Genomic DNA, 10,914 nt, shown 5'->3' with positions numbered 1-10,914 from the left:
ATTGTAATCCATAAAAGACCACAAATTGTCCAAATGCCACATCCAGGTGAAAAACATAAGGTTAGGGAATCCAACAAACACAGTGGCAGGTGGACAAAAGAAGTTCATTTCCAACCCTGAATGTAACTAAATTGACTGAATCCCATATTGCAGATTAAACAGTTAGGTGATCAACAGAAATTTTAATCAAAAACAATTCTGATCATTCATAGGTCCTTTTTTAACACTATTAGACAAAAAAACAAAAAAACAATTGAGTTATTTTTGTTTTGTTTCTAAAAATGTTCTTACATCATATAGATTAAACAATTAATTAATACCTCCGAAAATGATATAAATCGTAGTTTGTATGACTCGCATGTCTCCAGAAGTTTAATAAATATCTTGGAAAAGTCCATGTTCCAACTCAGAACCGATGAGTAGTGTTTGTTGAGAATCAATGTCTTGTTCAAGGATGCTTAAATTACGACACATATTTGTTATATTTACTGGTTTTACAGCATTTGTTTTTTTTGATTTGGTCAATTCAAACAAAATATTGTTGGCACACACCTTCATCAAGGCCAACAAAATCCTCTAAAATGGCCATTTCAATAATGAATGTTTAAGAGTGCTCTAGTTTTTTTTTACCTTAAAAAAAAAATATGGAAATGATTTGGATGAAAAGCATTGAAAATTCAACACTGCTGGTTGTTTATGATTACTTAAAATGCAAGGATCACAGAGAAACATGAACTACTTGAAAGTCTTTCTAAAGCAAGCAGCACAAATAGAGACACAGCACCCTGACCCGTCGCCCTCTTCTCGGACTGAGGACAACAGCACTGTTCATCCAGACCTTGAGACTCCAGACGGAGGTATACACTGACAGACAGGACCATTGAAAATGCTCTTCTCAACGTCTCGATTGCTTGACTGAATGTCTCCAACAGCAACTAACGACCTTAGTGTTGATGAAGAGCCCAACAGTAATGTGTGAGAAGAGAGCTGCAAAGCCTTCAAAGGAAAATATCTTGACTTGATGCTATGGGAATCAGAAACAGTGGGTCCTGGTGTAAATAATATATGAATACCAATTTATAGTCATCGGAAATAAAAATTCATATAAAAAGTGTCATTTCACAGCTTAGCTTTACTAGCTTTACTTATTTTGATGAAAAATACTGTTGTAAATAGTTATTTCTTTTGTATATTGATGACTGCAAAATTAGCAATAACAAAAAGAAAAGGGTGCTAAAAACCTCCCGGAAAAAGATATATGGGCACCACTGTTAATGCAAGAAAGCAAAACTTTTATGTTTTCCTTGTCCTTGTCCTGTTCAATATGCTGTACACATCATATTATAGTAAGGAAATAAAAAATAATTCTAAAACTACGACTAGGATCAGACCAGGCTACTACTGCTGATAAAAAGCTCTCATAAGAAGAAAATATTGGACTTGAAAATTTTGGACCCCAACCAAAAATCACTTGCAATTATGCAAGTTGGAAGTCGGAGCGATTACAAAGAAAGAATAATAGATTAATCAATTAGAGAACCGAATTTTAATTATCCCATAGAGGCTTTTTTATTTTGTTTTAGCATCCACCTAATGTACAGCCTCAGGAACAAGCAGAGCTAGTGTAAAATTCACTGTGGTACAGTACACTTTCCTCTCTGCTGCTAGATGTGTTTCACTATATTCTCGTCTGAAGTTTGACAGAACACAACTTGCTCTCCAAAGACACCCGAACAGTAAACACTAAAAGATACAGTAAGTCAGTGATTTGTTAATTTTTACCAGGAGGGATGGCCCAGTGGGAACACACCCCTGCCCAGACGCTACTCAATGATCACAGAAATATTATAGGAATGGAGGAATACTACAGGCAGCAGTGTGTCTCTATGATCCTCTCAATCTTCCATGACTGCATATTGTTATTTGTCACTTTCATCATAAAGGTGACACCACTCTCTAGAGTACATAGGCTACAGTATAGTATAAATTGAGTATTTAAATTAGAGAATATTATAGACACACGACAAAACTGAAAGAAGGGCAGATGGACAACAGCATGGGTCATGGTCGGGGACGTAGATTCTAACTTGTACAAGCATAAATCAGATAAAGGATCACTGAGTCAGACAGACTAGACTAATGGTACATGTCCACAAGGGGGTTTTTGGACGGGAGGGCATGCGGTGCTTCCCAGCATTAGATGCTTGTCCAACACCATCCTTCAACCGCACAAAAACCTGGCTATACCTAATTGGACAAACGCCACCCGTGGCCTGCCTGCTCTAGGATTTCAAACCGGACCAACATGGCGGCTTGTCTGGAAACTCCTATATTAAGAAAATAAGTCAGCAAAATGTGTTTCTGAGGACATTTTCTGCAAGACATATGCCACGCAGTTATCGAGTCTGTTTTCATTTACTCGAAAAGGGTTAGTTTTTATAATTTTTCAGGAGTTTCCAAAGGTCGCGAGTTGCATTAAATAGCCTAGACCTAAACTTTATGCGAATAAGGAGCAGGCAATACAACGCCCCATCTCTCAAAACGTAACACTGGTTACATAGACAATGAACGGAAATGAGCGCCCTGACACACCAAACCAACAGTCAGCAATCCAGCGGACCTTGTTGGCAGCCTTTTGGCCGATTGAGCTTGTCCACTCAGACAAGACATATTGTAGATGCCACTCAGTGGACAAGTTAGTGATAGTATCACTCAGATTGGCTGTCCAGCTAAGCCAATCAGTGCACAAGAGCAAAAACAGAAAAGAAAGGGAAAGCCCCTTAAGCCTGTCACTGTAATATCCATGATTTCACCCATTTAATGCGTTTTCTCCTTATATTAGCAGTGTCAATCGTGGTGGTGTCAAAAAACGCTGCGTTATTATAACAACAGTTTGTATATCCGCAGTCCCGAGCCTTCTGGTTTCCCTCTAATTATGTGGAATGTGGACTACCGATACCTGGAGGAACAGGGAGTTCTCACACAGTCGCTGAACATACGAGCTACAGTAGGTGGCCATCAGCTGTAGTCTTTGTGATGTCTTCTAGTGCACGTGGACGTGAGGCAACACAACAGTCAGCCTTTCTTGCCACTAGTTCTTTGATGTCGATTTGGTTTGCCGAGGCCCTAACATATTTAGCTTAACAACCACTCTGCCCCTGCACTCTCTCTGCTACTAGGGAGTGGAGATATGAGATGTCAAGTTAATAAGGGGGATGCATTACTAGATAAAGTATTATAAATCAAGGCAGAAAATACAGAAGGACAACATTTAGCTTTGTTAATATCCCTTTAAAACTCTGAACCTTGAACTGCTCTCCATTTACAAGAACCCTGCTGGTTTCTCTTCCAGCTGCGACACTTGACAAAGTAAAGGATACTAAAAGCTCTAATTAAACTCTTTGGGAATTGCCAGATTTCTAATTTTCCATTGAGACATGATGAAAATATTTCAACAATCATAAGTCTTGATTTGGAAAAAAGACTTGGAAATTAATTATTAAGGGCAAGTGTGTGATGTGGGTTTCATTTGGGTGTAAAAAGGAGCCAGTTGTTAGAAATGGTTGCCAAAGGACTCAGATTTTATAATACAACTATACTGGCCTATAATAATAATGTTAGGTAGTCATTTCTTTCAATTCAGTTGAAGCATCAGTGATTTCTCCAGATTTAGTTTGCAATTCCACATTTTACTTCATGCCTGTGTTGTTTTGATTCTTCAGCTGTTTGTTATTGATTCCTATGGATAAGAAATACCTCTGCTCCCTCTTCAAGTGTCAAATCTGATTATCATACTGCACAGCATATGACTGAAAGGCCCGAGTATCAACATTCAAAACAACTCACTTGAAAGAAAAAGCAGATTTAAGGTACTGTGAAGCACACAAGCTCAACAAAAGCCGCAGGTATTGTGATCTACTTGTTCTATCTTTTGTTCCTTAATGTCTGTTTTTTTAATATTCTGTTTATTTTTTATGTGTTTGTGTCCTTTTCTTTTCTGTTAAGCTCTTGTTTTGTTTGCTAAAAAAGCTTGAAAACCTGACTTGATATGAAGCGTTGTGATTATCCATGATATTATTTTTACCTCTTTAAATCCTCTTTGCTGCAAAACTGCCTTAAAAGTTGCCTGTGTGTTTAGCACTGATGTTTAATTCATATGATGCCACAATTAATTAAAAGTTGGCAGAGCTGATATGGATTACATTACTCTTCTTTTATGAAATACTTCCTGAACTTCAATTTACAATATGAAAGAGAATAGAAAACAAATCGCATGTTTGACAAGTTGCAACCTGAGATTAACATTGGTTATGTTGCTGAATACGCCTGACGGCTAGCTAACACAAACTAAATCCAGCTTGTGCGGAAAGCTAATGGTTTGTTCAGGTTAACTGAGCTGGCCAAACTACATTAATATACAAACCTGTAATCTGTTTAGACATCTAAGGGCCACCATCATTTTTTAACATCATTACACATCACATAATGACAGAAAAATAGCTTGTAACTGTGAGTTAGGAATCATTTGAATCAAAATTTGCCATTGCCACTCATCCTTTATGTCATCATTTACATAATGAATCCAAACTGTTCTCTGGACTTGGACTCAAGGTATCTTACTATATCTGGAACAAAGAAGTTAATTACAATGATACCATTATAATAATCATCTTATATTTAGAGCTGAAAAATTAGTCAGCCAATTAATCGATCGACAGAAGACTGATCTGCAATAGATAGATAGATAGATTCATTGTTTTAGTAAGTTTTTAAAGATAAACTTGCTTCTCCAATGTGCTGAATGCTGCTTATCCATCTTTTATATTATTGCACATTGAATGTGTTATGGTTTTAGACTGTTGGTCATAAAAAAAAACAAGTAATTTGTTAAATCAGTTTGGGTTCTGCAAAACTGCGACTGGCATATACAACCAAACAATAATCGATTTATTGAGAGAACAATCAGCTTAGCAATCAGATTCATCGGTAATGAAAATAAATATTAGCTACAGCCCCTGTTATATTGATCTCATGTGTGCAAATAAATCAGGGAAAGAAGCAAAGTCCAGAACCTCTAGAAAGAGAATTTTCGAAGAAACAGTGGGACAACAAAAGGCAAAGATGAAAACCTTAAAAAAAAACTGAGAGAACAAAGAGTGTGAGGTCTGAGTATGATACAAACAAGAGGGAGAGGTAGATGTGTAGTGAGAAGGGAGCAGCTGCCAAGAGGAAAATATGAACAGGGGAGACAAATAACAGGTGGAGAAAACCAACGTGAGGACAAATCAACTACTAGCGGGAAAGTACGATCTGTGCACAGTTAACTATTTTGCTTGTACTTATTTTTCTTAATACTTTGTTTTTATGACAAAAAGCAAACTCAAAGCTGAATTTACCAATACTTTTATTTTAACGCCAAACTAAGCCTACTCAGAATTATCACCTGACTGACTGTATGCAGTTCCCCTCAGCTAAATAGTGCATTCTAGCATCTGTATCTTTCAGCACATACTGTAGTTTATGGTCCTGGACTTCAGTCACATTGTTTCCAGTAACAGCAGACAGATCCTCCTGTGAAAAAGCTCCAATAAACTCACTGTACATTACCTGTCGAGCACCCAAGAATAGGCAGAGCACGTTGGTGACTAGCTGGTAAACATTGTGGAGCATTTAGCAGCTAAAGAGACAGACATTTCCCTCAAAAGATGGTTGAGACCAAATCAGGGCAAAAAGAAGAGGAAATATTGGACTTGGCCAAAAACACGACTCCAAATAAATGTTAATGCTGCTCCCTGTGTGATTAATGTTTGCTAGTGTGTTTGTTACAAGAACTTTATAATATTATATATAAGGCAAAAGCATGTCAGTTTTTTTGCTTAATGGTTGTCTTGGTGCCCCGAAGTGGTCAATAAATAAATAAATAAAATTTAAAAAATGTAAAAAATATATTAATTGAATTTTGTGTGTCATTTTCCTGAACTGAACATCTTCATGTCTGGGCTACTTCTGCTATATTTAAGACAGATTTTTTCTTTGGGCTTTGTGCAAGGAAGCAGCATGGTTTACGTGAAATGTGAAAAAAAAAAAAAAAACACCAGGACCAACATCACAACACTATTGACCAGATACACAGTCATTATAACTGAGTGGTCTCATCCGTTTACTGTAATCATACCAACATCCCACGTGCATATTCATGTATGCAGGCTACTGTATCTAAAAACACAGAGGGGGAGGGTGGCAGCATACAGTACAGTATAGGCGCTAACACAGACTATGAGCTATCACCAACCACAGTCCAGAAAAATGCAAACAGTACATCTCCATGGTCGCCTTCATAAGAAAACATCACTATAAGCCTGATTTGTACTCCAGCATCTGATAGCAGTTCAGCAGCGTTGGACTGAAGCATCCACAGGATACATGCCCCGCTGCTGCTGGCGGCCTCCAACAGACAAACAGAAAGAGGAGAAAGCAACAGAAATGGAGGGAGGGATGGAAGGGAAAAGCATGAAGGATAAACAAAAACAAACACAGACATCAAGAGTCATTGAAGCAGTGTGTGAGAGCCACGTGAGGCAGCCCACCCTATGGAGAAAACAGCAGCTGGTGTGTATACTAACAGCCCTACAGGGGCTGTGGCCTCCACAGCCCCAAATATGGAGAAGCAGAAAGGAGCGATAGGAGGAGGGCTGGGTGATGGAGGGGGATGCTAGGGGCTAAATGGGGTGAGCAGTTAAGCCTTGTTGGTTACAGTATTGGCAGGAAATGCAAGAGATTGGTGGTGGGGGGGTGAAGGGTTCTACAGTCCGTAATAAAGTGACAAATACAGGGACTAATGGGATTTTGAAGACAAATCCAATTAGTTTAGGATTCAGTTATTTTGAGTAAATCTGACATAGGAATTCCAGTTTATAACCACTTGTGTTGTATTTTTGTAGCTCTGATGTTCATTTTTCTGTAGGTAATAAAAACGATGTACTCACAAAGTTAATTGCTAATATTTGTGAAACCTATGACAAAAAATAACCTTTGTTCCATGACTAAGACGAGATGTTGACGAGCTTAAATTAGATGTTTGATAGTGAAAACTATGACAAAATGTAGGGTTTGCTTTTGTTGACAAGGCAAGACGGGACTAAATTGCTAGTGGTGGGCTTCAGATATTCATAAAATGTATGACATTTGTACGTTTTGTCTGCAAGTCAAAATCTAAACAATGCTTCCATTTCATTGATTGACATGCAGATCGATGTGACGTGTGTGGACTCCAGAATCCCAGGTGATGACAACGACATGATGGCTTAAACACTTTATTCAGCATAGAGGAAAACACAATGCACTGTAAAGGGAGACGCCCTGTGGCTACAGATTAAGTGGAAAGCATACAACAAACCTGAAGAGACACCCTGCTTTTAAAGCCATGGTGACTTAGCTAACTGTAAGTCCTAATGTTCAACAAGCATATACATTTGCTAAAGTCAGGTCAGTGTTAGCTGCCAGCTGCTAACAGGCCAAGTTGGCTTAGCCCTGGTAGAAGACAGTTTTGCAGCATCACAATAATGAATGAATGAGCCTGGCTTTCATGCTAACTTTGGCTTGGTTGATGTGTTTGCTAATGTTATGTTGCTAACATATGGGGAAAAAACATGGCTACGTTTAAAGGACTGAACGATTACTAAAATGTAACAACATTTCTTCAAGTCAGACTGGACTAAAACATCTTAAATGTTGTCGACCAACACTACACTAAAACCATGATGATAAAAATGATTCAAATGTGACTAAAACCTTAACTAAAGCATTTTCATCTAAAGAATAAGTCTAAGACTAAATCTAAAACAGTTGCCAAAATGAATACTGTTGGGAATGTAGCGACATCGCTGAAAAGAAGCCGAAAGAGGTGAGAAACATCATACTGGTTTTAAACAAATCCCCATGTAAGTATGACATTCTGACAGCGATACAAACAAATCAAAATGATGATGCACATACTCACACTCAGATGATTATTTTCCAAATAATACAGTATAGATGTTATTATTTGTAAGGAGGTGAACAAAGCAAACCAAGGAATTCTTACACTAATCCCAAATATATTAATTGTGCGTAAATACAATTAACATATGTCACATTAGAATAAACTCTGGCTATAGACACTGACAGTAACCTGAGTGTAATTAAATTGGCTTACTTAATCATTTCACAGTGAATGAATAACATACTACATGACCTGGGGATTATTGTGACATATTCCTAACTGATGACACAATTAGGAGTGCAATTATTGCCTATTAGATTATGATTATTAACAATTATTCTAATATTGATTACTGTGCTTATTTTCTTGATTAATTGATACATCGTTTAATCTATGAAACGTCTAGATGTCAAGGTGTCTTGATAAGGTGAAGTAGAAAAAAATATTTTCTGTCAATTGACTAATCAATGAATCAACTAATCGTCGCAGCTTTACAGGCAATAATAATATTGTGACATGAAATGTAAATATAACTCACCTGATTTTATGACTATATCATTAGTTAGCAATATATTCAAGTGCTGTACTGTGAAGCCTGTCACTCTGATGTCATTACATGAAGTAGGAATTAGCAGAGTGTTATATAAACAGGCTTTCTGCACTCTACACCCACGTACAAAGTTATTACAAGTCCACGTTGCTACAGGCCTGCTACGCTTATTTCTGTCCTTCATGAGTTCCAAGTTAAAAACTAGCAACCAGTTAAAATCCACTCTCTGAAGCAAAAATCATAAAAATTCACAATTAATTCAACTGTGAAAAATATTTATCCGTACGAATAAAAACAACCCAGAGTGATCTGCTAGTTGAAAATGAAAACTGACGTGCGCTGAAGTCCACTGTCACTTTACACAGGTTTGGGCTGGGCTCTGTGTTTTTTGTTAAAACTTTCTTGCTTTGGTTGAGAAATGTAAATCAGTGAAACTGGAGCGGAAAATACACTCGTTAGCAGCGGTAACTGACAAACATGTCACTAAAGTTCATCCACAAAGCCTATAATAAACAACCACTTCATAAAATCTTCTTCACTTTCACTTATCTCTCTCTAAGCTCTTTTTATGAACCCATTCCTGACAAAAACTTGGTAGTAAAATAATAAGGTAAACAATAAAAAACACACAAAATTCAGTTTTACAGTATTTCTCGATAGCATTGTGTACGAGTGTGTTTGTGTGCCTCTACCACCGCTCCCCGCTCTCATCCACCATCTTCCTTTATCTTCTTTATCTCTCGCTCCTTCCCTCTCTCTCTCTCCATTTCAATATTGAAGAGAGTTTTATTAAGGGCTAGACTTGTGTGTGCTGAGGCGCTCTCAGTAATTTTCCTACAAAGTGCTTTAATCCATCACACAGCCAACATGTGGCCTTTGCAGCCATACATCATCTCAGCCCAGGGAGAGAGAGAGAGAGAGAGAGAGAGAGAGAGAGAGAGAGAGAGAGAGAGAGGGAGGGAGTGGTAGTGTAATTTCTGCTCTCCTCCTCCTCCTCCTCCTCCTCCTCACCCCCTTCTCCTTCTTCTTCTTCTCCTTCTTCTTCTCCACCTTCATCTCCCACCAGAGTTTCCCACCTGGGAGGAAAACCACATCTTCTCCACGTACTCCTCAGTCGAGTCCTCTCTCTCCATTTACAAATGAGAGTGAGGCATGAGCGAGGATGGAGTAAGGGGAGGTGGTGGGGAGGGGGAGGAAAGAGGGGCGGTAAGCAAAGAGAGAGAGCGAAAATGAAAGAGATGGAGATAGGCGTGAGTGAATGAGTGAGTGAATGAGTGTGTGAGGGAGAGAGTGAGAAAGAAAGAGATAAGGAAAATGGAGAAAAGCTTTACTGGAATGAATTAAAATTGGGGACAAAAGCGGATGAGAGGAAGCGTGCCTGTGTGTGTGTGTGTGTGCGTGTGCGTGTGAGTGAGTGTGTGTGTGTGTGTGTGTGTGTGAGTGTGCGTGTGTGTGTGCATACTATAGGCGCAAGGTGTGTGCATGTGTACTTGCACAAGGAAAAAGAAATAGGCAGAGAAGGAGATGGGGGAAGAAAAAAAAAAGCGCTGCATTTCCCAGCATGCAGCTGGTGCAGCGTTGCCCTCCGTGTTGCCCCCGGCCAACACCTGCCTCCATTTCGCTCCCTCCACCCTCCTCGCGCTGAGAAGCAGCGGTGAACTCTGGGCCCCCTGACTAATGGAATGGGCCCTCTCTTCCAACCATTAGAGGATTGGTGTCCCTTTTCGCGCCCCTGGGTGCCCTACGGTACAGGAAAGGGAGAGGAAGGGGCGAGCGAGAGGATGGTGGCACATTGGCCTTTTTACTTCAGCCATACACACACACACATACACACACCTGGCCATAACATAACAGCCTGGAGTAATCCAGCCAGAGTAAGGCTTGACATAGCTTAGCATCTGACTGAGGCTATTTCTGAGAGGATATTAGAAATTCTGAATTGGGTGCAGCGCTATGAGGTTTCAGAGAAGGAGCTCTCTGAATGTGTACGACAGCGGCCCTGGCTGATCGTGGAGCGTTTGTGTGATTTCATTTAGCCGGTAAATCCAGTGCTCTACCTCAATTACATCTGCTTTACTCGGATGGAAAACACACCTCGCGTGTACAGAGGGGAGGAGAGGGGAGGAGAGGGGAGTGGGGGGGAGGCATGGAGCGGATTGGGGATTGAATCTCTCGATGAGCTGATAGCACGTCCGCAGACAGCGAGCCAAGCTGTGCCGCAGTAATGTTATGCTAATGATATGGTAATGATATGGTAATCTGCCAGCAGTATTCCGCCTCACTGGAGAGAAGGAAGGGAATCTGGGAGGCCTTTCACCATTGGTTGGAGACCAGGGACTTCCTGGTGTCAGAGTTCAAGACAAAAACACTGCGCGCACACACA

Source organism: Pagrus major, chromosome 17 (genome assembly GCF_040436345.1).
Source record: "Pagrus major chromosome 17, Pma_NU_1.0".
NCBI lineage: Eukaryota > Metazoa > Chordata > Actinopteri > Spariformes > Sparidae > Pagrus > Pagrus major.
The sequence above is the reverse complement of the archived record's forward strand: the minus strand, read 5'-3'. Positions refer to the sequence as shown.